The sequence below is a fragment of the Lampris incognitus genome, chromosome 13, assembly GCF_029633865.1.
Source record: "Lampris incognitus isolate fLamInc1 chromosome 13, fLamInc1.hap2, whole genome shotgun sequence".
In the NCBI taxonomy this organism is placed as follows: Eukaryota; Metazoa; Chordata; class Actinopteri; order Lampriformes; family Lampridae; genus Lampris; species Lampris incognitus.
This window is the reverse complement of record NC_079223.1, coordinates 2,199,038-2,222,829: the sequence shown is the minus strand read 5'-3', so window position 1 is coordinate 2,222,829 and position 23,792 is coordinate 2,199,038. Positions and strand designations below refer to the sequence as shown.

At 45.9% G+C, this 23,792-nt stretch overlaps 1 protein-coding gene across 6 annotated transcripts in view; it reads left to right on the top strand.

The window, feature by feature from the left end:
• LOC130122856 (multimerin-2-like) overlaps positions 1-23,792 on the top strand; it is a 220,075-nt gene that overhangs the window by 17,034 nt on the left and 179,249 nt on the right. The window contains exon 2 of one of the 6 annotated variants that reach the window (XM_056291906.1): positions 5,107-5,281. The exons of the other annotated variants lie outside the window; for them this stretch is intronic. The gene's annotated coding sequence lies outside the window, so the exon portion shown is untranslated. The remainder of the gene's footprint in view (positions 1-5,106; positions 5,282-23,792) is intronic. 6 annotated transcript variants of the gene reach the window in all.

Here is a 23,792-nt window from a genome sequence, read left to right as displayed (position 1 = left end):
GTACTGCTCCCTCCATGTGAGGAGCTCTCACCAGCGGCCAGTGTGGTTCAGGCTGGCCAGAGCTCCTCACATGGAGGGAGCAGGCTTGTACTGCTCCCTCCATGTGAGGAGCTCTGGCCAGCGGCCAGTGTGGTTCAGGCTGGGGAGAGCGCCTCACATGGAGGGAGCAAGCTTGTACTGCTCCCTCCATGTGAGGAGCTCTGGCCAGCGGCCAGTGTGGTTCAGGCTGGGGAGAGCGCCTCACATGGAGCAGGCTTGTACTGCTCCCTCCATGTGAGGAGCTCTGGCCAGCGGCCAGTGTGGTTCAGGCTGGGGAGAGCGCCTCACATGGAGCAGGCTTGTACTGCTCCCTCCATGTGAGGAGCTCTGGCCAGCGGCCAGTGTGGTTCAGGCTGGGGAGAGCGCCTCACATGGAGCAGGCTTGTACTGCTCCCTCCATGTGAGGAGCTCTGGCCAGCGGCCAGTGTGGTTCAGGCTGGGGAGAGCGCCTCACATGGAGCAGGCTTGTACTGCTCCCTCCATGTGAGGAGCTCTGGCCAGCGGCCAGTGTGGTTCAGGCTGGGGAGAGCTCCTCACATGGAGGGAGCAGGCTTGTACTGCTCCCTCCATGTGAGGAGCTCTGGCCAGCGGCCAGTGTGGTTCAGGCTGGGGAGAGCGCCTCACATGGAGCAGGCTTGTACTGCTCCCTCCATGTGAGGAGCTCTGGCCAGCGGCCAGTGTGGTTCAGGCTGGGGAGAGCGCCTCACATGGAGCAGGCTTGTACTGCTCCCTCCATGTGAGGCCAAGTTTCATTCTACATCTTTGAGCACTTTTCTCAAATCAAATCGATTTTATTTGTATAGCCCAATATCACAAATTACAAATGTGCGTCAGTGGGCTTAACAGCAACACAATATCCTGTCCTTAGACCCTCTCATCGGATGAGGAACAACTCCCTAAAAACTCCTTTAACAGGGAGGAAACATAGGAGGAACCCTCAGGGAGAGCAACAGAGGAGGATCTCTCTCCCAAGACGGACAGCGTGCAGTGGATGTTGTGTTCACACAACTTACACAACACAACATTGAAAGAGGATAACAGAATTATAATGGACATCACATTTATGAAGAACATGATGCACAGGATGCCAAGCAGTGTCCACATGCCAACGGAGCAGTCCATGACCCAAGCTATGCAACCAGCATCATCATGTAATAAAAGAACAACTTATGTGAGGAGAGGAAGGGCAGGCAGCATCCAAATGGTGACCACCATCACCACGGAGACCTGGGAGGAGAACCGACTGCACATGCACACAGGGGAGACTCACATGACACCATTCAAACACAGAGAAAGAGAAAGGAGAAGACATCATTCAGAGAGAGAGAAAAGACATGTTAGAGAAGAGAACAGTTTGCAATAGTCATTAGCCATAATCAATTAAGTCATCAACTAGTCATAATCTATACTCTGTAATCTATACTCGATAATCTGGTCGGCAGAACAGTGGTTGGTAAATTCATTGAGGCAGAAAACCAACCCACCATCCAGTCCAGGTTGTGAAGCACTCAACTTAAAGGCAACTAATGGTAAACTAAGGCAAAAAGATGAGTTTTAAGTTTGGATTTAAAGGACTCAACAGACTCTTGATGGTCTGATGGCAGCAGGCAAGCCCATTTAGGCTTGGCATAGGCTAGGCTCTCCGAGAAACTCAGGAGAATTTTCAACAAACACCACATCCCGGTATACTTCAAACCCAGCAACACACTCCCACAAAGACTGGTTCATCCTACCACACACCCGGAAAAGCAGTCTGGTGTATGCTGTACAATGCCATGAGGACTGCACTGACCTATACATAGGAGAAACCAAACAACCACTACACAAACGGATGGCCCAACACAGAAGGCCACACTCCTCAGGACAAGACTCAGCAGTCTATCTACACCTAAAGGAGAAGACACACTCCTTCCAGGACAGCAACGTACACATTTTGGACAGAGAAGATAGATGGTTTGAAAGAGGGGTGAAGGAAGCCATCTATGAGAAACTGGAAAAACCATCCCTCAACAGAGGAGGAGGTCTGCGACACCACCTATCTCCCACTTACAATGCCGTCCTTTCACCTCTACCCAGGAGACTCAAGAAGCCTAGCCTCCAAGAACAACAGTCGCTCACTAACGGCTCCAACGACTCTCATGACCACTGAACAATGAAGTCCAAACTAACACCCCAACCACCGTCTCTGCTAAACAACTGCAAATCAATAATCAATAGCTCCGACAACGACGGGCGCGGCCAAACATCGGAGCACAGGAGAGCCACGCACATCTATAGCTCTGTTAGTGACGGGCGTTGGTAAACATCGGGACACAAAGAGCCACGCATATCAATAGCTCTGATAACGACTCCTAGAGGATAAATTCTGAGCCTCATCAGCAGCCAGTCAGACTAGCTTGGTCTAGTCAGAAAGGCAGGAACTGAGGAAGCCTCTTGGATGAGAGGCGACACGTCTTCACGGATATATACCAAGTCCAGTTGCACTTGATTCAACTCCTTTGGATAATTTGGCCAATGTAAAGAGAGAAAAGTAGAGGGTTAGAACTGAGCCCTGAGGCACACCATATTTAATGTCAGAAAATTTTGATATAATATTATTATAGCAGACACAATGTGTTCTTCCAGATAAGTATGACTGAAGCCAAGAGAGAGCTAAGCCAGAGACACCAAAATTACAATTTAATCTACCTAAAAGTATGCTTTTGCTTGCTTGCTTTAGGTTGTCCGTCGTGTCCGATGATGACAATCCTGCCTCTGTCACTTGTGAGTCTTCTTATGGCTGTAAAGCCCAATCCGCGATCCACAATGTCTGCCACAGACAGAACAGGTGAAATCACTGACTGGGGGTGTAGGTGTGGTACTGGCTTCATGTCTCTTCAGACGTCTTCTGGTCCGTCGATCACCGCGGTCCTTCTCGAGGTTTTGCACCCCTTGTTGACAGAGCTGCCGCCAGATGGAGCGTTGGGCGGCAGTGTCTTCCAGCTGGCTCGGGTTCAGGCCGCACTTCTTTATGATGGTCTTCAGCTGGTCTTTGTACCGTTTTTTCTGGCCCCCTGCCAAGCGGCGGCCAAGATGTAGCTGGCCATACAGCACTTTACGCGGTAAGCGCTCCTTTGGCATCCTGATGACCAGACCGAGCCATCGAAGTTGGTACTGGGTGACGGTAGCCTCCATGCTGATGCAGTTGGTCTTGCGGAGTATTTCAGTATGGGGCACTCGGTCACGCCAGGTTATCCTCAGGATGCATTGTAGGCATCTGATGTGGAAGGCCTCAAGCATCCTGAGGTGGTGGCTGTACAGGGTCCACGCCTCACAGCTGTAGAGGAGAGTCGTGATGACAACTGCCAAGTAGACAGATATTTTGGTGTGGAGGTTGAGGTCTTTGTTTTGAAAGACCCTTCTCCTAAGTCTGCCAAAAGAGGATGACGCTTGTTTAATCCGGTTTTGCATCTCCCTGTCGATGCTGCAGTCGTCAGAGAGAAAGCTGCCCAGGTATTTGAAGGATTCCACTGTTGCGAGTGGTTTGTCGGAGATGTTGAAGGTTGGTGAATGAGATGGAGGAGTAGATGCTCACTGGCATACTACTTCAGTCTTTGTCACATTTATAGAGAGCCCCAGCCTACCATACGCCCTTGTAGCAGCTGCAAGGGTAGCTTGTAGTGCCTCGGGTGTGTGGGCCACAACTGCACAGTCATCTGCGTACTGTAACTCAATGATGTGCTCCGATGTAATTTTTGTGACCGCTTGGAGCCTACGGATGTTAAATAGGTTTCCATCTAGTCTGAAGTCCACAGTAACCCCACTGTCCTTCCTGATTTCCTTGTGGAGCAGCAATGTCACACACAGGAGGAAGATGTTAAAAAGAACTGGAGCAAGGATGCACCCCTGACGTACCCCGGTGCACACCCTGAAGGGCTCAGATTCCTGGCCTCCAATGATCACACGTGCCATCATCCCCACGTGAAATCTTTGAAGGATGTTGACAAACTTTCGTGGACAGCCAAACTTCAGGAGGATGTTCCATAGGATGTCCCTGTTGACTGTGTCGAAAGCCTTTGACAGGTCGATGAAGGCTATGAAGAGGTTCTGATGTTGCTCCCTGCACTTCTCTTGGAGTTGCCGTGCTGTGAACACCATGTCCACAGTACTCCTATTCCTCCTAAACCCACACTGTGACTCAGGCAACAGCTCCTCTGAGATGTGTTTTACCAGCCTGTGTAACATGAGTTTGGCCAGGACTTTTCCAGCAACAGCCAGTAGTGAAATGCCACGGCTGTTGCCACAGAGGGACTTGTCTCCTTTGCCTTTATATATGGAGCTGATGTTAGCATCCCTCCACTGCTGAGGGACAGTTTCGTTCTTCCATACGTGTGAGATGAACAGGAAAAGTGCACGGGTGCAGAGGTAGCCTCCCTGTTTAAAAATCTCTGCAGGGATACTGTCAGGGCCAGGGGTCTTGTTATTTTTCAGCGACCTAACTGCACAATGAACCTCTTCAAAGGTTGGTGGAAGGTCAAGGTCTTGGATGGTGGGGCGGACAGATAGTTCATCCAAGATCGAGGGATCTGTTGGGGAGGGCTGGTTCAAAAGAGTCTCAAAATGTTCTGCCCATCTTTTTGTGATGAATTTCTGGTCTTTTATGAGGGTGGTACCATCATCAGACTTCAGGGGGGAGACAGAGCAGTTTCTTGGGCCGTAGATGGTTTTCACTGCATCATAAAAGTTGTGCATATCATTTCTATCGGCATGGGATTGTATTTCATTTGCCTTCGATATCCACCACTCATTCTGCAGGGCACGCAATTTTGACTGCACCTCTCTCCTGGATGCTTGCCATTGTTGCCGGAGTGTAGCTGATGTGGGATTGTTGAGGACAGCACTGTGTGCTTTATGCATGCCTTTGAGTATGGAAGTTATTGTGCCTGTGTTGTCATTGAACCAGTCCTGGTGTTTTCTGCTCTTGTAACCGATGGATTGGGATGCTGCCTTGTAGAGTCTGGAGCTCACGGAAGACCATTTCCTGTCAATGGAATCATCCGTGCTCAAGAGAAGCTCAATGTCTTCCAGGTTTTCAGCCAGAGAGAGGCGGAGATTGTTCTGGACCTCAGCCTTTTCTAGCCGGGTACAGTCAAGCCTCTTCTTTCCTGACCTTTGGAGACGAACAGCAGGGCGTACCTCCACCTGGAGCCTGGTCATGATGAGCCGGTGATCTGTCCAGCACTCAGCACCTCTCATTGCACGAGTGAGTAAGACGTCTTTTGTATCAGCACGTCTCACAATGATGTAGTCCAATAGGTGCCAATGTTTGGAGCGTGGGTGCATCCAGGATGTTTTGTGCTTGTTTTTTAATTGGAAGAGGGTGTTTGTGATGGTCAAGCCATGCTCAGCACAGAGGCTTAGGAGGCGCAGTCCATTTGCATTGACTTTCCCAATGCCATGCCCACCAATGACACCACTCCACACCTTGTTGTCTTTCCCCACTCTGGCATTGAAATCGCCCAGCAAAAAGATCTTGTCCTCCTTGGGTATATGACGGAGAGCCTCATCTAGTGACTGATAGAAGCGGCCCTTTACGTCATCCTCTGATGGCAGTGTTGGTGCATAGGCACCTAGGAGGGTGGCATAACGTTTCTTGGCCAGAGGGATCCTGAGCGACATGAGTCTTTCACTTATGCCAATCGGTGTTTCAGTGAGTCTTGGTAGGAGGCTGTTTTTTATTGCAAATCCCACACCATGCTGATGTTGTCCTCCTGCAGGGTATCCCTTCCAGAAGAAGGTGTAGGTGTCCTCCTTCAGGGAGCCTTCATCCAGGAACCTGGTTTCACTGAGTGCAGCAATGTCAATATTGTAGCGATTGAGTTCCGTTGCAATTAGTGCAGTCCTTCGCTGAGGTCTTTCGGCATTAACGTCCAGCAGAGTTCTTATGTTCCATGTTGCCAGTTTAAAGGGAATTATTTTCTTTTTTTTATTTCGACCGCAGAGTGGAATGTCCCGATAGGTGCGGTAGCCTATCCAGGATGTTTTGAGTGGGCAATGTTTAGGCCACCTTTTCTAGGCCCCTCCCCAGTTGGGGTGAGCAGTGTGGCTCCTAAATAGGGCTGCTCAGACACACAGGGGTCTGCCGAGAGCAGCTGCCACTCAAGCCCAGCTGCTGGCGACCATGAATAGCCCTGTGCCGCTGGCGTGCAGGGGTCTGATTAGGAGCTTCCAGTGCATTCATACCTGCTCCCGTCACCAGACGCCCCATCGCCGCCAGACTTTGATCCATATTCCGGTTGCTGGTCTCACCGAGGCAGAGGTGGATACCTGCGCAAAGAGATTATTTACAGTGCCGCTGGGGGTGCGCATGTCCCAGCAGCACTTCTTCACTGTGAGAGGGTGGGATCTGGTGGCAAGGGAGGCCCAAGACGACCAGCACTCTTCCACAGCTGCAGGAGGCTGCCGGAGCTCCAGTCTGTCAGAGGACCGCCTATCGTGCGCCGCCATGCACATTGCTTTTCTCTCAGGGTGTGCTCCCCTAGCCTTTGTCGTCCTACACTTACCCACAAGGCAGTGGGACAGTGGTTGGTCAATGCCAGGGCGTATCCACTTCACATGGGCCTGCGCATTAGACCTCTGGGGACCACTGTAGCTCCGAGATCCCCTACAGTTTAGCCAGGGACCGCAAGGTACCCAGTTACCGTGTGTGGCCACGAGGAGGCACTGCAGGAGTCTTGGCGGTAGAGAGGCTATGTACCGGCAGGGGAGACTTACGCTCTCGGCTCCTCTTTTCACCCCCGCAAAGAGGGCCAGCCGGCGGCAGGAGCTGAGAGCAGAGAGTAGAGAGCAGAAGCAGCATGCAGCATGCAGCCCGCACTAACTACAAGCACTACTACCCAGTACTACTGCACTGATGCATCACACACGCCCTGTGCATCACACACACACACACACCTAAAAGTATACAGTGATCAATGGTGTCAAAGGCTGCACTGAGGTCCAGTAGTAGAAGCACAGAAGTGGAATCAGAGTCCATAACAAGTAAAAGATCATTCACCACTCTGGTCAGAGCAGTTTCAGTGGAGTGACAGGACCTGAAAGCCGACTGAAAAGGTTCGTATAGATCATTTTCTTTTATATGGGTGGAAAGTTGTTGATACACAAGTCTCTCTAGTACTTTAGAGAAGAATGGAAGATTAGAGACTGGTCGATAGTTATTAAGAGACCCTGGATCAAGGTGCAGTTTTTTAAGTAGAGGTTTAACCACAGCTGTCTTAAAACTGCTGGGAACAATGCCAGTAGTAAGAGATAAATTAACAATGTCTAGCATTGTAGGTCCAAGAAAAGGCCAGAGGTCTTTAAAAAGGTTTGCTGGTAAGGGATCAAGTAGGCAAGCAGTTGGTTTAGAAGCTGACATGAACTAAGTCAAAGTATCAAGAGAGATAGTCTCAAAAGCTGTAATAACTGGAACTGTCAGTGACTCATTGTGTAGATATGAATTTAGTAAGACAGGATCTGCAGGAGTAGATGGAGCTGAAGATCTAATTTTGTTTAAGATCTCATCAACCTTATTGCAGAAAAAGTCTAGAAATTCATGGGCTGTGAATGGTGAGCAGCTAATATACGGCTGCTTCTTCTTAATAAGTTTAGATACAGTGTCAAAGAGAAATCTGGGGTTATGTTTATTAATATTGATTAAGTGAGAGAGATACGATGTTTTTGCAGTAGATAAAGCGCGCTTGTATTTCAATAAAAACTCGTGTCACGATAGGTAAAAAACTCCCAATTTTGATGTTCACCATTTACGTTCCAGTCTCCTGCAGGTCCACTTAAGAGCACGTGTCTCATCATTAAACCAGGGTGTAGGCCTCTTTAGTCGCCTAGCTCTGGTAGTGAGAGGTGCAACTGAATCCAGGAGACTAGAGAGGGCCACATTTAAGTCACTAGTGACATGTTCAACAGAGTCAGTTACCACAGTGAAAGGAGCCAAGACTTCAGGCAGCTGCTGGCCAAATGTGGAGGGACCAATATGGCGAGTGGCAATTACATTGCCATTGATGGTTTCCCCCCAAAAAAACAAAAAAACGCTATATATATATATACACACACACACACACACACACACACACACACACACACACACACACACAGACATATACATGTCAATGGAGATTGCTAAAAACTGTGTGAACACAACATCATGTCACGTTGTGCGTCTTGTGAGAGAGATCCTCCTCTGGCGCTCTCCCTGAGCGATGTCCTTGGTTTTTCTCCCTGTTAGAGGTTTAGGGAGTTGTCCCTTATCCCATGTGAGGGTCTAAGGACAGGATGTTGTGTTGCTGTAAAGCCTCTGAGGAACATGTGTAATTTCTGATATTGGGCTACACAAATAAAACTGACTTGACTTAAAATAAAAGCAGATATGGACATTGTGGTTAAAAAATATAAATACCAAATAAAGCAGCGATGGGCGGGGTCCAAGCACTTTCGGGGCAGGGGGGGGGCAGTCTCATCCAGAGAGGGCCGGTGTGGGTGCAGGTCTTTGTCCCAACCAAACAGTTACACACCTGATGCCACTAACCAAGTTCCTCAGCAAAGACTCTACTGGTCGGTTAGTGAGACAGGTGTGTAACTGTTTGGTTGGGACAAAGACCTGCACCCACACCCGCCCTCTCTGGATGAGACTGCCCCCCCCACCCCCCCGTGGTAGATGAATAATGCCAATATGAATCTCACGAGGAGAAGAAGAAAGAAGCGTATAAGTAACCTGCTAACATCTGTTCCAGCATCTCGGATATGTTCTCTGCACTGTGTCGCCTCCTATGCCCGCTGGACAGACAGTCGTCCCTTGTGTATATATGTGTGAGGTTGTTGTGTTGCCGTGTTGTTATTCTGTGCCAAGTACACTGAGAGAGCCACGACACCACAGTCGCACTCCATGTAGTGCAACCCTACACGGCCCATACACATGGTTCTGCTTCTGAAGAAGAAAACCACCTTGTGTGTCTTTGTGTTGTTGGATGTTCTCTGCATGTCACCATCCTGTTGAGTAGCAGCAGCTGTAGCTGCCGGGGACCACCTCCGCCTCTTCTTTCCACTGCCTTGCTCAAGGGCACAGGCAGGAGTATTAACCCTCACATGCATGTCTTCTTGATGGCGGAGGACACCGGAATACCCGGAGGAAACCCACGCAGACACGGGACAACATGCAAACTCTACACAGAGAGGGCCTGGCGTGGCCGGGGGTTCGAACCCAGGACCTTCTTGTTGTGAAGAAATGGTGTTAACCACTGGGCCACCGTGCTGGGCCACCGTGCTGGGCCACCGTGCTGCCAAATTATTTTCCTTTTTTAAGAAGAAAGTGGAAGAAGAAGAGAAAGAGGAGAGGAGTTTGGAGTACACAGCTCCTCCGACGGGCAGCTGGGCTGCTTCTGTACTTCTGTCTCTTTGGACTCAAGTCATTCTCAACATGTGCCTGCACACCGTTTTTAATGATATTACATTGAACTGAATTGAATTGAAGAGTCACAACAATCAAGATATTGGTGATACAATTCTGAAAAAAGATCACACACCTGCTGATATCGGGTGTATTGTCCAAGACGGTCATTATGACCGTTTTGGATTTTCAAAGTTTAATAACTTAGTGAAAGAAAGAAGACACAGACCTGTCGCTCCCCGAATGCTCCTAACATGTCATGTATCTGCATTAAAACGTTTCACATCGATCGCACACCAGAAAACATTAATGATCAGTTCCACCTAACACGACCATGAGCCGCCAACATGACTGCTCGTAATGTGTGTGTGTGTGTGTGTGATGGTGTGCGTCATGTCGGTATGTATGACGTGTGTTGGTGGCACCATTTCCTCGGTGATGTTCGCTGCTCTGTCCTAGAAACACACTAGTGTTGTCCAGTGCAGACAAATAGTCTAAACTTGATTTCTGATGATGTCCAACACGTCTGGTTACAGACGCACCATGACTACCACCGAGGCCTTGCAGTGTTTCCATGTGTTGGACAGCCGCCATTTTAAATTGTTTAAAAAATAGTATTAAAGTTGTTAAAATGTTAATTTTGGTGTCAGTTAGTTTCCTAACAGACACACTAACATATGTAATGTGTTAATATCTCAACTGGGTATTTATCTTGACAGAATCTACTACTACTACTAATAATACTACTGCTACTATTAATACTATTACTACTACTATGTTTGGCTGCTCCCGTTAGGGGGCGCCACAGCGGATCATCCGTTTCCATCTCTTCCTGTCCTCTGCATCTTCCTCTGTCGCACCAGCCACCTGCATGTCCTCCCTCACCACATCCATAAACCTCCTCTTTGGCCTTCCTCTTCTCCTCTTCCCTGGCAGCTCCATATTCAGCATCCTTCTCCCAGTATACCCAGCATCTCTCCTCCACACATGTCCACACCATCTCAATCTTGCCTCTCTTGCTTTGTCTCCAAACCGTCCAACCTGAGCTGTCCCTCTAACATACTCGTTCCTAATCCTGTCCTTCTTCATCACTCCCAGTGAAAATCTTATCATCTTCATCTCTGCCACCTCCAGCTCCTCCTCCTGTCTTTTCATCAGCGCCACTGTCTCCAAACCATATAACATAGCTGGTCTCACTACCATCTTGTAAACCTTCCCTTTAACTCTTGCTGGTACCCTTCTGTCACACATCACTCCTGACACACTTCTCCACCCACTCCACCCTGCCTGCACTCTCTTCTTCACCTCTCTCCTGCACTCCCCATTACTTTGGACAGTTGACCCAAGTATTTAAACTCAAATGCCTTCATCACCTCCACTCCTTGCATCCTGACCATTCCACTGTCCTCCCTCTCATTCACAAATATGTATTCCGTTTTGCTCCTACTGACCTTCATTCCTCTTCTCTCCAGTGCATACCTCCTCCTCTCCAGGCCCTCCTCCACCTGCACCCTACTCTCGCTGCAGACCACAATCTCATCCACAAACATCATTGTCCACAGAGACCCCTGTCTGATCTCATCCATCAACCTGTCCATCACCATTGCCAAAAACAAAGAGCTCAGAGCCGATCCTTGATTTAGTCCCACCTCCACTTTGAACCCATCTGTCATTCCAGCTGCATACCTCACAACTGTCACACTGCCCTCATACTCCTACATACACTACATGTACAAAAGTATTGGGACACCTGGCCATTACACCTACAGGAGCTTTTATGACATCCCATTCTAAATCCATAGGCATTAATATGGAGTTGGTCTCCCCTTTGCAGCTATAACAGCTTCCACTCTTCTGGGAAGGCTTTCCACAAGATTTTGGAGTGTCTGTGGGAATTTTTGCCCATTCAACCAGAAGAGCATTTGTGAGGTCAGGCACTGATGTTGGACAAGAAGACCTGGCTCACAATCTTCGTTCTAGTTCATTCCAAAGGTGTTCGATGGGGTTGAGGTCAGTGCTCTGTGCAGGCCAGTCAAGTTCTTCCACTCCAAAGTCACCCAACCATGTCTTAATGGACCCTACTTTGTGCACTGGGGCACAGTCATGCTGGAACAGAAAAGGGCCCTCCCCAAACTGTTCCCACAAAGTTGGAAGCATAGAATTGTCCAAAATGTCTTGGTATGCTGAAGCATTAAGATTTCCCTTCACTGGACCTAAGGGGCCTAGCCCAACCCCTGAAAAACAACCCCACACCATTATCCCTCCTCCCCCAAACTGTACAGTTGGCACAATGCAGTCAGGCAGGTAATGTTCTCCTGGCATCCACCAAACCCAGACTGGTCCATCAGACTGCCAGACAGAGAAGTGTGATTCTTCACTCCACAGAACCCGTTTCCAGTGCTCCAGAGTCCAGCGGCAGCGTGCTTTACACCATCCATCCCACGCTTGGCATTGTGCTTGGTGATGTAAGGCTTGCATGCAGCTGCTCGGCCATGGAAACCCATTCCATGAAGCTCCCGGCACACAGTTTTTGTGCTGATGTTAATGCCAGAGGAAGTTTGGAGCTCTGCAGTTACTGAGTCAACAGAGCGTTGGTGACTTTTACACACTATGCACCTCAGCACTCGTTGACCCCGCTGTGTGACTTTACGTGGTCTGCCACTTCCTGGCTGAGTTGCTGTTGTTCCTAAACGCTTCCACTTTTCAACAATACCACTTACAGTTGACTGTGGAACATCCAGCAGGGAAGAAGTTTCACCAATTGACTTCATGCAAAGGCGGCATCCTATGATGGTACCACGCTTGAATCCACTGGGCTCCTCAGAACGACCCATTCTTTCACACACGTCTGTAAATGCAGACTGCACGGCTAGCTGCTGGATTTATACACCTGTGGCAGTGGATCTGAATGGAACACCTGAACTCAATAATTAAGAGGTGTGTCCCCCAATACGTTTGTACATATAGTGTACTTCTCTGCAACTCCCGACTTCCTCATACAATACCACACCTCCTCTCTCGGCACCTTGTCGTATGCTTTCTCTAAACCCACAAAGACACAATGTAGCTCCTTCTGGCTTCCTCTATACTTCTCCATCAAACATTCAAAGCAAACATCACATCTGTGGTGCTCTTTCCTGGCATGAAACCATACTGCTGCTGCTGATCATCACCTCTCCTCCTCTTAACCTAGCTTCTACTACTCTTTCCCATATCTTCATGCTGTGGCTGATCATCACCTCTCCTCCTCTTAACCTAGCTCCTATTACTCTTTCCCATATCTTCATGCTGTGGCTGATCAACTTTATACCTCTGTAGTTGCTACAGTTCTGCACATCACCCTTGTTCTTGAAAATCGGTACCGGTATGCTTCTTCTCCACTCCTCAGGCATCCTCTCCCTTTCCAGGATTGTGTTAAACAATCTAGTTAAAAACTCCACTGCCATCTCTCCTAAACACCTCCATGCCTCCACAGGTATGTCATCAGGACCAACTGCCTTTCCACTCTTCATCCTCTTCATAGCTGCCCTCACCTCCTCCTTGCTAATCCGCTGAACTTCCTGATTCACTATCCCTACATCATCCAACCTTCTCTCTCTCTCATTTTCTTCATTCATCAGCCCCTCAAAGTCCTCCTTCCACCTTCTTAGCACACTCTCCTCGCTTGTCAGCACATTTCCATCTCTATCCTTGATCGCCCTAACTTGCTGCACATCCTTCCCAGCTTGGTCTCTCTGTCTAGCCAATCGGTACAAGTCCTTTTCTCCTTCCTTAGTGTCTAACCTGTCATACAACTCACCATACACCTTTTCCTTTGCCACCTCTCTCTTTGCTTTACGCTGCGTCTCCTTGTACTCCTGTCTACTTTCTTCATCTCTCTGACTATCCCAATTCTTCTTTGCCAACCTCTTCCTCTGTATACTTTGTTGTACTTCCTCATTCCACCACCAAGTCTCCTTGTCTTCCTTCATCTGTCCTGATGACACACCAAGTACCTTCCTAGCTGTCTCCCTCACTATTTCTGCAGTGGTTGTCCAGCCATCTGGCAACTCTTCACTACCACCCAGTGCCTGTCTAACTCCTCCCTGAACTCCACACAACAGTCTTCCTTCTTCAACTTCCACCATTTGATCTCCGGCTGTCTCTTCACTCGCTTCCTCATCTTGGTCTCCAAAGTCATCCTACAGACCACCATCCGATGCTGCCTAGCTACGTTCTCCCCTGTCACCACCTTGCAGTCTCCAATCCCTTTTAGATGGCACCTTCTACATAAGATATAGTCCACCTGTGTGCACTTTCCTTCACTCTTGTACGTCACCCTGTGTTCCTCCCTCTTCTTGAACTATGTATTCACCACAGCCATTTCCATCCTTTTCACAAAATCCACCACCATCTGTCCTTCCACATTTCTCTTCTTGACACCATACCTACCATCACCTCCTCATCACCCCTGTTCCCTTCACCAACATGTCCATTGAAGTCCGCTCCAATCACCACTCTCTCCTCCTTGGCTACCCTCTCCACCATGTCGTCCAACTGACTCCAGAATTCTTCTTTCTCCTCCATCTCACACCCAACTTGCGGGGCATATGCGCTGATAACATTCAGCAATACACCTTCGATTTCCAGCTTCATACTCATCACTCTGTCTGACACTCTCTTCACCTCCAGCACACTCTTGACATACTCTTCCTTCAGAAAACCCGACTTCACCATAAAACATATGTTCACATTACACTGAGAGCTCAGGTGAGTCCACCACCACAGACACTATAGTAAGCACAGTACTACAATACACACTAATACACACAGTACTACAGATTACGATAGTACCACAGTAAATATTAATACATAGACACTAACGATTAGCATGTATCACAATAATACACACAGTACTATAGATTAGCATAGTACCACAGTACACACTAATACACAGTACTACAAATTAGCATAGTACCACAGTACACACTAATACACAGTACTACAAATTAGCATAGTACCACAGTACGCACTAATACACACAGTACTACAAACTACTTAAGCACCACAGTACAAACTGATACACATGGTACACAGACAACAGCACCTCTAACAGTACTAACATAGTACCACAGTACACACTGATACACATGGTACACAGACAGCAGTACCTCTAACAGTACTACCACAGTCCCACAGGACATAGTGATACACATGGTACACAGACAGCAGTACCTCTAACAGTACTACCACGGTCCCACAGTACAGAGTGATAGACATGGTACACAGACAGCAGTACCTCTAACAGTACTACCACGGTCCCACAGTACAGAGTGATAGACATGGTACACAGACAGCAGTACCTCTAACAGTACTACCACGGTCCCACAGTACAGAGTGATAGACATGGTACACAGACAGCAGTACCTCTAACAGTACTACCACGGTCCCACAGTACAGAGTGATAGACATGGTACACAGACAGCAGTACCTCTAACAGTACTACCACGGTCCCACAGTACAGAGTGATAGACATGGTACACAGACAGCAGTACCTCTAACAGTACTACCACGGTCCCACAGTACAGAGTGATAGACATGGTACACAGACAGCAGTACCTCTAACAGTACTACCACGGTCCCACAGTACAGAGTGATAGACATGGTACACAGACAGCAGTACCTCTAACAGTACTACCACGGTCCCACAGTACAGAGTGAGAGACATGGTACACAGACAGCAGTACCTCTAACAGTACTACCACAGTCCCACAGTACAGAGTGATAGACATGGTGCACAGACAGCAGTACCTCTAACAGTACTACCACGGTCCCACAGTACAGAGTGAGAGACATGGTACACAGACAGCAGTACCTCTAACAGTACTACCACGGTCCCACAGTACAGAGTGATACACATGGTACACAGACAGCAGTACCTCTAACAGTACTACCACGGTCCCACAGTACAGAGTGATAGACATGGTGCACAGACAGCAGTACCTCTAACAGTACTACCACGGTCCCACAGTACAGAGTGATAGACATGGTACACAGACAGCAGTACCTCTAACAGTACTACCACGGTCCCACAGTACAGAGTGATAGACGTGGTACACAGACAGCAGTACCTCTAACAGTACTACCACGGTCCCACAGTACAGAGTGATACACGTGGTACACAGACAGCAGTACCTCTAACAGTACTACCACGGTCCCACAGTACAGAGTGATAGACATGGTACACAGACAGCAGTACCTCTAACAGTACTACCACGGTCCCAGAGTACAGAGTGGGAGACATGGAACAGGCCCTTGGGTGGCTCAGGGGTCGGGACCCTCGGTGGGCGTGGCTTCATCTCAGCGGGGCAGTGGTCCACATTTAGCCGTGGGTGTGGGAGGATTTGTTTTAGTGAGCTCTTCCTCACATGGGAATGTTTTAAATGAAGGCAGTTCCCCTGTCCAGAATAGAGGAGCGGAGTTAACCCCCTCGGTACCGCTCCACACGGTACTGGGCCCAGTGGGTATCCCGTCTGCTGATCCGTCCTTGTTCCGAGAGTCCGACTCTGTCCTGGTGTCTTCAGACGTGGTGGCCCTGGTGGACTGACTTCACGTCTCACTTACACATGGAAATAACAGGTGTTTATTCCCGTCAGCCACACACAGTCACCTGACACCTGCCCCTCCACCCGTCTCTGGCACGCTGCCAGCCTCCGTCAGTACGGCTGCACACGCGCGCGTGTGCGCGTGCAAGATTAAAACTGGAGTTGGAAATCGTACTTCATGAGCTTCTGGATGCAGAAAGTTAAAACACACACATGCAAAAATACACACAGATTCTCACACCCACACACACAACCTCCACCCAGCGGTGGAGGTGATGGTAGTTCTGTCCAGCTGGATGGAGGTTTTCTCCCTGATCCAGATCTGCTCCTCTGCCATCTTCTGTCTTCAGAACAAACATGGCGCGCACATCAGAGGCTGATTCCACCATGTTTGATTTCCAGCTTCAGGCTCGCCGTGACATCCAGCTCCTCTATTGGTCCGTCAGGCTTACGCCAAACAAGGCATGTGGTAGTCTGCAGCCCTCCCCGGATCGGCAGGGGGGGGGGGGCAGCAACCGGGACGGCTCGGAAGAGTCCTGGTCACGGTTCACCAGTTCTAAACTGTGCGTAGTAATGTTGTGTCTTCATGTATGTGTGTTCTCTGTCTTCGCTGACACCATCCTCCACCTCACGGGTCCCAGTCTTCCCCAGGGAGTCTAAATCCTGTACAGGACCCGTGGGACATTTCTAAATAGTAACGGATTCAGAGCTAAAAAACCACCACCCCATCCGCCACAGAACTGCAGTATGCTGATGACAGCGCCCTGGTGTCCCTCGTAGAAGAGGACCCGCAGAACATACTGGACGCCTTTGCAAGGACATACAGGCAGCTTGGCCCGGACGCCATTAACACAACAAAGACCCATGTCCTCTAGCAACCCCACCCGACAGAAATATGCCTGCTCTGCCCCCATCCATCTCTGTACACCACCAGCCGTGACACCGTGGAACAGTTCCCACATCCTGGCAGCCTTCTCTCCACCAAAGCCACACCGACGTCAAAACACACCGTCATCTGGGTTGGGCCAGCCGGGCCTTCTCCAGCTCAGAACCAGAACCATGCTTATTGGCCACGGAGGTTTGCACTACATGGACTTGGACTCTGGTTTCGTGGCTCTCTCGGTGTACTTCACGTAGAATAACAACACAACAATCTTCACGTAGTATACACACAAGGACTGGCTATACAGGTGAAACAAGAGGTGAGGCGGTGCAGTGGTGCACACAATACTACATCAGAGATGCCGAAGTACACGTTTGCAGCTTACTGACATACATGTCTGAGGTACATGTACATGACAGAGTGTACCAGTATACATACAATGTACAGTACAGTATACACAGCATGTACAGTAGAGTGTATACAACATGTACATAACAGAGTATATACAGCATTTGCCGTACAGTGTATACAACATGTACAGTACAGCATATACAGCATGTACAGCACAGTAGAGTATATACAACATGTACAGTACAGTATATACAACATGAACAGTACAGCATATACATGTACAGTACAGTAAAGTATACACAGCATGTACAACACAGTAGAGTATATACAACATGTACAGTACAGTATATACAACATGTACAGCACAGTACAGTGTATACAATATGTACAGTACAGTATATACAACATGTACAGTACAGTGTATACAGCATGTACAGTACAGCATATACAGCATGTACCATACAGTGTATACAACATGTACAGTGTATACAGCATGTACAGTATATAAAGCATGTACAGTAAAGTAGAGTATATACAACATGTACAGTACGGTATATACAACATGTACAGTACAGTATATACAACATGTACAATACAGTACCGTATATACAACATGTACAGTACAGTATATACAACATGTACAGTATAGTAGAGTGTATACTACATGTACAGTACAGTATATACAACATGAACAGTACAGCATATACATGTACAGTACAGTAAAGTATACACAGCATGTTCAGTACAGTATATACAACATGTACAGAACAGTAGAGTATATACAGCATTTGCCGTACAGTATATACAACATGTACAGTATATACAACATGTACAGTACAGCATATACAGCATGTACAGCACAGTCTATACAGCATGTACCGTACAGTATATACAACATGTACAGTACAGCATATACAGCATGTACAGCACAGTGTATACAGCATGTACCGTACAGTGTATACAACATATACAGTATATAAAGCATGTACAGTACAGTATATACAACATGTAAAGTACAGTGTATACAATATGTACAGTACAGTATATACAACATGTACAGTACAGTATATACAGCATGTAACCGTACAGTGTATACAACATGTACAGTACAGTATATACAACATGTACAGTACAGTATATACATCATGTACAGTATATAAAAGCATGTACTGTACAGTAGAGTATATACAACATGTACAGTACAGTATATACAAAATGTACAGTACAGTATATGCAACATGTACCGTACAGTGTATACAACAGATACAGTACAGTATATACAACATGTACAGTACAGTGTATACAGCGTGTACCGTACAGTGTATACAACATGTACAGTATATAAAGCATGTACAGTACAGTAGAGTATATACAACAAGTACAGTACAGTATATACAACATGTACAGTACAGTATATACAGCATGTACAGTATATAAAGCATGTACAGTACAGTAGAGTATATACAACATGTACAGTACAGTATATACAACATGTACAGTACAGTATATACAACATGTACCGTACAGTGTATACAACATGTACAGTACAGTATATACAACATGTACAGTACAGTGTATACAGCGTGTACCGTACAGTGTATACAACATGTACAGGATATGAAGCATGTACAGTACAGTAGAGTATATACAACAAGTACAGTACAGTATATACAACATGTACAGTACAGTATATACAGCATGTACAGTACCGCATATACAACATGTACAGTAGAGTGTTAACAACATGTACAGTACAGTAGAGTATATACAACATGTACAGTACAGTATATACAGCATGTACAGTACCGCATATACAACATGTACAGTAGAGTGTTAACAACATGTACAGTACAGTACAGTATATACAACATGTACAGTACAGTATATACAGCATGTACAGTACAGTGTATACAACATGTACAGTACAGTAGAGTATATACAACATGTACAGTACAATATATACAGCATGTACAGTAGAGTGTATACAACATGTACAGTACAGTATACACAGCATGTACAGTACAGTATATACAACATGTACAGAACAGTAGAGTATATACAGCATTTGCCGTACAGTATATACAACATGTACAGTATATAAAGCATGTACAGTACAGTATATACAACATGTACAGTACAGTGTATACAATATGTACAGTACAGTATATACAACATGTACAGTACAGTATATACAGCATGTAACCATACAGTGTATAAAACATGTACAGTACAGTGTATACAACATGTACAGTACAGTATATACAACATGTACAGTACAGTATATACAGCATTTACAGTACCGCATATACAACATGTACAGTAGAGTGTTAACAACATGTACAGTACAGTAGAGTTTATACAACATGTACAGTACAGTATATACAGCATGTACAGTAGAGTGTTAACAACATGTACAGTACAGTAGAGTTTATACAACATGTACAGTACAGTATATACAGCATGTACAGTAGAGTGTTAACAACATGTACAGTACAGTACAGTATATACAACATGTACAGTACAGTATATACAACATGTACAGAACAGTATATACAACATGTACCGTACAGTGTATACAACATGTACAGTACAGTATATACAACATGTACAGTACAGTATATACAGCATGTACCGTACAGTGTATACAACATGTACAGTATATAAAGCATGTACAGTACAGTAGAGTATATACAACAAGTACAGTACAGTATATACAACATGTACAGTACAGTATATACAGCATGTACAGTACCGCATATACAACATGTACAGTAGAGTGTTAACAACATGTACAGTACAGTAGAGTATATACAACATGTACAGTACAGTATATACAGCATGTACAGTACGGCATATACAACATGTACAGTAGAGTGTTAACAACATGTACAGTACAGTATATACAACATGTACAGTACAGTATATACAGCATGTACAGTACAATGTATACAACATGTACAGTACAGTAGAGTATATACAACATGTACAGTACAATATATACAGCATGTACAGTAGAGTGTATACAACATGTACAGTACAGTATATACAGCATGTACAGTACAGTGTATACAGCATGTACAGTACAGTATATACAACATGTACAGTACAGTATATACAGCATGTACAGTACAGTATATACAACATGTACAGTATAGTAGAGTATATACAACATGTACAGTACAGTATATACAGCATATACAGTAGAGTGTATACAACATGTACAGTACAGTATATACAGCATGTACAGTACAGTACAGTGTATAAAACATGGACAGTAGATTATATACAACATGTACAGTACAGTTTATACAACATTTACAGTAGAGTATATGCAACATGTACAGTAAAGTATATGAAGCATGTACAGTACAGTATATACAAAATGTACAGTACAGTGTATACAACATGTACAGTACAGTATATACAACATGTACAGTACAGTATATACAACATGTACAGTGCAGTTTATACAACATGTACAGTACAATATACAAAGCATGTACATTACAGTATATACAACATGTACAGTATAGTGTATTCAACATGTACAGTGCAGTATATACAACATGTACAGTACAGTATATACAGTGCAGTATATACAGTGCAGCGTATACAACATGTACAGTACGGTATATACAACATGTACAGTACAGTGTATAGAAAATGTACAGTGCAGTATATAGAACATGTACAGTACAGTATATACAACATATACAGTACAGTGTATACAACATGTACAGTACAGTATATAGAACATGCACAGTATAGTGTATACAACATGTACAGTACAGTATATAGAACATGTACAGTACAGTGTATACAACATGTACAGTACAATATATACAACATGTACAGTGCAGTGTGTACAACATGTACAGTACAGTATATAGAACATGTACAGTATAGTGTATACAACATGTACAGTACAGTATATACAACATATACAGTGCAGTGTGTACAACATGTACAGTACAGTATATAGAACATGTACAGTATAGTGTATACAACATGTGCAATACAGTATATAGAACATGTACCGTGCAGTGTATACAACATGTACAGTACAGTATATACAACATGTACAGTACAGTATATACAACATGTAAGTACAGTATATACAGTGCAGTATGTACACTGCAGTGTATACAACATGTACAGTACAGTATATACGGCATGTACAGTACAGTATATAGAACATGTACAGTATAGTGTATACAACATGTACAGTACAGTATATACAACATGTACAGTACAGTATATACAGTGCAGTATGTACAGTGCAGTGCATACAACATGTACAGTACAGTATATACATGTACAGTACAGTATATAGAACATGTACAGTACAGTGTATAAAACATGTACCGTGCAGTGTATACAACATATACAGTACAGTATATACAGCATGTACAGTGCAGTATATACAACATGTACAGTACAGTATATACAACATGTACAGTGCAGTGTATACAACATGTCCAGTACAGTATATACATGTACAGTGCAGTGTATACAACATGTACAGTACAGTATATACAGCATGTACAGTACAGTATATGCAACATGTACAGTACAGTATATACAACATGTACAGTACAGTGTATAGAACATGTACCGTGCAGTGTATACAACATGTACAGTACAGTATGTACAGCATGTACAGTACAGTATATACAGTGCAGTATGTACAGTACAGTATATACAACATGTACAGTACAGTATATACAGTGCAGTATGTACAGTGCAGTATATACAACATGTACAGTACAGTATATACAACATGTAAGTACAGTATATACAGTGCAGTATGTACAGTACAGTATATACAACATGTACAGTACAGTATATACAGTGCAGTATGTACAGTGCAGTATATACAATATGTACAATACAGTATATACAACATGTACAGTACAGTATATACAGTGCAGCGTATACAACATGTACGGTACAGTATATACAACATGTACAGTACAGTATATACAGTGCAGTATGTACAGTGCAGTATATACAACATGTACAGTACAGTATATACAACATGTACAGTACAGTATATACAACATGTAAGTACAGTATATACAGTGCAGTATGTACAGTGCAGTGTATACAAAATGTACAGTACAGTATATACAACATGTACAGTACAGTAGATACAACATGGTTGGATTTATTTGACAGTGTTAAGTGCTCATTTGAATGACAGCCTGCAGAAAGAAACTGTTCATATCTGGTTGTTTTGGGGTACAGTGCTCTGTAGCGCCTACCAGAGGGGAGGAGTTGGAACAGGTTGTGACCAGGGTGTGATGGGTCTGCAGTGATGCTATCTGCCCGTTTCCTGAGTCTGGAGGTGTATAAGTCCTGAATGGACGGCAGGTCATCACCAATGAATTTCTCTGCAGACCTACCTGTCCGTTGTGGTCTGTCCCTGTCCTGTTTGGTGGCCGATCCAGACCAGACAGTGATGGATGTGCAGAGGACAGACTGGATCATTGCAGTGTAGAACTGAATCAGCAGTTCCTGAGGCAGGTTGAACATCCTGAGCTGGCGGAGAAAGTACATCCTCTGCTGGGCCTTTATGATGACTGTGTTTATGTTGGATGCCCACCTTAGGTCCTGAAAGATTGTGGAACCCAGAAATCTGTAGGCTTTCACCACAGACACTGTGGTGTTGAGTATGGTGAGGGGGGGGCAGTGTTGGGGGGGGATCCTTCTGAAGTCCACTGTCATCTCCACTGTCTTGAGTGTTTTCAGCTCCAGGTTGTTATGATCACACCAGAGGACCAGCTGATCAACCTTCCATCTATATGCAGATTCCTCACCATCCCGGATAAGGCCCATGATGGTTGTGTTTTCCACAAGAGAAGGGTAGAGGGGAGAGCACACATCCCTGGGGGGCACCAGTGCTGATTGTCCAGGTGCTGGATGTGAGTTTACCCAGCCTTATGAGCTGCCTCCGGTCTGTCAGGAAGTTTTTAATCGACTGGCATATAGGGGCTGGTACAGTGAGCCGGGTGACTTTGGAGTGGAGGATATCTGGGACAATGGTGTTGAATGCTGAGCTAAAGTCCACAAACAGGACCCTTATGTATGTCCCTGGGGAGTCGAGGTGTTGGAAGATGTAGTGCAATCTCATGTTGACAGCATCATCCACTGACCTGTTTGCTCGGTAGGCAAACTGCAGGGGTCGAGCAGGAGCCATGTGATTTCCTTCATGTGGGCCAACACCAGTCTCTTGAAGGATTTCATGACCACAGAAATTAGGGCAATGGGCCTGTATTCATTTCATCCTGTGATAGGGGGTCTCTTGGGGACCTGGATGATAATGAAGCTCTTGAAGCAGGAGGGACTTCACACAGCTGCAGTGATCCGTTGAAGATCAGTGGGAAAATGGGGGCCGGCTAGTCAGCACAGACTTTAAGATAAGAGGGTGACATGCCATCTGGGCCCGGTGCCTCCCTGGTCTTCTGTCTCTAGAAGAGCTAGCTCGTGTCCTCAACACAGATCCTGAGCGCGTGTG